This window comes from Elephantulus edwardii, unplaced genomic scaffold (genome assembly GCF_000299155.1).
Source record: "Elephantulus edwardii isolate Elephantulus edwardi_28Jun2011 unplaced genomic scaffold, EleEdw1.0 scaffold00217, whole genome shotgun sequence".
Classification (NCBI taxonomy): domain Eukaryota; kingdom Metazoa; phylum Chordata; class Mammalia; order Macroscelidea; family Macroscelididae; genus Elephantulus; species Elephantulus edwardii.
In genome coordinates, this window is record NW_006399967.1 from 2,004,772 (window position 1) to 2,008,879 (window position 4,108).

Sequence of the window (4,108 nt, forward strand, 5' to 3'; positions counted from 1 at the left end):
CCTTGGCTGGGGCCGCAGCAGCAGGAGCAGCAGCGGTAGTGGCGGTGGCCACAGGGGCAGCAGTCACAAATGCAGATGGATCCGCCAGGAAGACCTTGACCTTTTCAGCCAGGGGGAAGGTGTAGTCAGTCTCCACAGACAAAGCCAGGACCCGCTTGTACCCATTGATGATGGAATGTGGTATTGAGGCCACAGCTGGGTAACCAGTCTGCAGACAGACGCTGGCAATGTTGCGGACACCCTCCAGGAAGCGGGTATGCAGGGTCTCCTCTGTGATGTCAAGCACTCAGGATTGTAGATGCTGCCGTTGTCAAACACCTGCTGGATGACCAGCCCGAAGGAGAAGGGAGAGAGGTTCAGCAGGTTCCGCAGGGTGGCCTCGCTGACTCCCACCTTGTCTCCAGTCTTAATCAGCTGCACATCACTCAGGATTTCAGCGATGCCTCTGGAGATCTTAGTGGTGATGCCCAAAGCCTGGAAGAAGGAGGTCTTCTCAGGGCCCAGACCAGTGTTCTGGGCCGGCACGGTAACCTCACACATAGCGATGGCACCAGCATGGGCAGCAGCTGGCACCTTGTTAGCCAGCAGCATGTCCCTGATCTCTCTGAGATCCTCTTTGGTGAACACAAACCCCACGTTCCCCCTGATATGAGGCAGCAGCTTCTCCAAGGCTGGGTTGATGTCCAGGTGGCCCCGGATGGCCTTGAGCCTCATGGTGTTCTTGCCCATCAGAACCACAGCCTTCCCAAGTAGGGACATTTGGTTCTACTGCTTCTGCTTGGAGCCGACATTGTCTGCACCCACGATGAAGCGTGTCGGATAATCATCCGGAAGTCGAATGATCTTAAGGAAGTAGTTGGACTTCCAGGTCGCCCTGCCTTCCCTGGGCATCACTGCGGTGCGTCAGGGATTGCCACGCGGGGTTTAAAGACGGTGTCACTCTCACGAGGACGCCTGGCGAGAGACGGATCACCTCTTTCAAGAATGGAAACAAATATGGCTCTCTTCCAGTCAGTTGGCCAGGCAGCTGTCCTCCCAATTGCCCAGCACAGCTTGGTGAGCGTGACCAGGGCTGCATCAGTCTGCTATCTGAAACAAGGCCGTTGCTGTCCCGTCAGTTCCTGGGGCCTTATTTTTTCTCAGTGTCTTCAGTGCATCTTGAACTTCTTTACCAAAGTTGGTTACCTCCCGAAGCAGTTCCATGTTAGCCAATTCTTTTTGATGCAGTGACTCTGTGTATTCCTTCCATCATTTCCGCCTCCCTTCCATCATCTTGTGATGCTTTCTGGAACATTCAAGATTTTACCCATAACATCCTTCAGTATTGCCGCTCAAGGCTTGAATTTGGTGGTCAGTTCTTTTCAGCCTGAGAAATGCCAAGCTAATTCTTCCCTTTTTGTTTTAAATCTTTGGTTTATCTCTTTTGTTTTCTCCCTTTGTTTTGACTTCTTAGCATTCTAGCGATTTTCAGAGTATCTCATAAAAAAAAGTTTGGACTTTTCATTTTCCTCTCTCTTTGTAAAGATCCGTTGCTTTCCTTATGCTGTAAGACTTCATTTTAGTTAAATAAAATCTACACCTAGACTGAGAAGCTGAGGTGAAACAGAGCGAGTGGACATTGTGTGGTTTAAATCAAGAAGGAATGCATCAGGGCTGTATGCGTGGACTTTCTCCATACATATTCAATATGTTTGTGCATGTGGCCAGGAGGGACTGGTCCTTGAGGAAGGATATGCTCAGAAGGGTAGAGGGACCACTCAGGAGAGGAAGACCCCAGATGAGATGGATTGACACAGTAACTGGGGCAATGGGGGTTGGTGTGTCCGAATCAGAGAGACTGGCTCAGCACCGGGCAGGCGGGGTTCAGAGATGCTGTAAACTGGGTCACTATGAGGTGCGGGCAGTTTGCTGGCACATAACAACCACACAGTCGTGAGGAGATTGATTGCCCTTTGCTCCTGCAGAGTAGCTGGTGGATTTGAACCATGTGCTTTTTGGTTAACAGTGTATCTCCTTGCCTTTAGGCCACAATTAGCATCATTTATTTTTTTTTTCAATGTTCCATTTTCATGCAAGTCCAAATAGATTTTCTTTACTCAATTAGCATCATTTAAATAGACCTGCAGAGAGATGGAGCTCGGCACAGAGACAGAGACTCGCACAAAGAGGGAGGCATGGATAGAGACAGAAACCTGCAGAGAGAGAGAGAGAGAAAAGTGGGGGGGGGGGAGAAGAGGGAGGGAGAGAGAGAGAGAGAGAGGTGTATAGAGAGGGAGACCTGAATGGAGATAGAGGCCTGCATGTAGATAGAGACCTGCACAGAGGTGGAGATTTGTACAAAAAGGAATCTGCTTAGAGATAGAGGCCTGCACACAGAGAGACTTGCACAGAGGTGAAGACTTGCACAGAGAGATGTGCATGCACAGAGAGCGAAGCCTGCTCAGAGACAGAGACCTGCAGGGAGCTAGAGACCTGCACAGACCTGCACAGACTCCGAGACTTATACAGAACTGGAGTCTGTTAAAGTGATGGAGACATGCACAGGGATGAAGGTCTGCAAAGAGGTGGAGACCTGCACACGAAGAGAGACTGTGCGGAGATGGAGAGCTGCACGGGGTGGGCTTGAAACTGCCCAGGGTGCGTGTTTCCTGAAGACCCTCTTCAGGTCTCTTCCTGGGGGTATGGGGGGCACCCCAGCGCAGTCAGTGAAGCTCGGCTTGCTGCCCACGGAGTTAGTGTGAGGTGCCCTTGAGCCGAGGGAGGCTTCGTGGGCAGGGACGCCTCCAGGCGATAGCTGGCAGAGCCAGAGAACTCACTGCATTTGCTGGTGCAGGACGAGGCCCACCTGGCCTCTTGGAGACCGTGGACAGAGAGTGGCTCAGCTGGCTGGGTCTCAGAGGCCACATCCACAGCCTCTGGGTCTCCACGTGTACAGGTGGCTGCAGGGGGCTCCCAGGGTGAGGACAGGGTGTTGTAGACTTTGAAGGTTCACATCGTTTCCGCCTCAGATCCAGAGTGTGAGACTGATAAACACACGTCATGTAGACGCACAACCTGGAGGGCAGGAAGTGAAGCATGTGTTTGTTTTAAATTTTATTAATTTGAATGAACATTTACAGAGATCTTGGATTTCCATTCATTCATTGTTGCACTTGAAGTGAAGCACTTGTTGAAGAGAATCAACTCTCAGCATGAGTTATGCCTCCACATTAAACAACAACAACAACAAAAATCCTCACAATACAATGTTAAAGAGAAAAAGGACTGAAGAAAAGGATTTCACCCAGTTGGCCTGGACAGCCGTGGGGCTGGAGTGCTGGGCATCTGTGGACTGTCCAAAGAACAGAGACGTCTGGGAGGGGGGCGGCCAGGGCGCTGCTGGGCAGGAAGGATTGGGGGGGTTGTCTCCCATGCTTTGGGCGTGCTGTGAGGAGGGGTCAGGCCTGGGAAAGAGACATGTTTGGGAAGGTGGAGGGTCAGCAAAGGAGAGGAAGACCCTCAACAAGATGGACCAACACAGTGACAGCAGTAATGGGCCCCGCAGATCGGCGACTGTGAGAATGGCGTCCGCCTGGACCGCGTCTCACTGTTGTACACAGGCCACTGTCAGCTCGAGCTGGCTGCCATCTGACGACAAGGCAGCTGTTAGCTTCTAACTGAAAGTTCAGCAGTTCGAACGCACCAGCCACTTCTTGCAAAGCCGTGGGGCATGTCCACCTGGTCCTACAGTCTCCAGAGCTGGAGTGACCTGCTGAGGGGGGGGGCTCGTTTTTAAATTGGTTTCAGTTGGGTTTTTAGGTCCAGAGACATTGGGTTATTTTGTGCAAAGACCCTTGAAAAAAAGGCAAATCAACAAAACCCCACCATTTATCGGAGACAAGACCCGCCCGGTGAAAGGAGATGGCCAACAGCCACAACTGCACAGACCTGTGGCCGCGCTCTGCTGTCTGACAACACTGGGAGGTGCTTCCATACCCTGCCGCTCCCCTGCACACCCCTGAGGTTCACTGTATACCCCTGAGGGTCCCTGCACACCCCTGAGGGTCCCTGCACACCCCTGAGGTTCACTGTACACCCCTGAGGGTCCCTGAACACCCCTGAGGGTCAC

At 52.1% G+C, this 4,108-nt stretch overlaps 1 pseudogene; it reads right to left on the minus strand.

Moving 5' to 3' along the window:
• LOC102873980 overlaps positions 1-891 on the minus strand; it is a 13,428-nt pseudogene extending 12,537 nt beyond the window's left edge.
• Between the last annotated feature and the right edge of the window lie 3,217 nt (positions 892-4,108).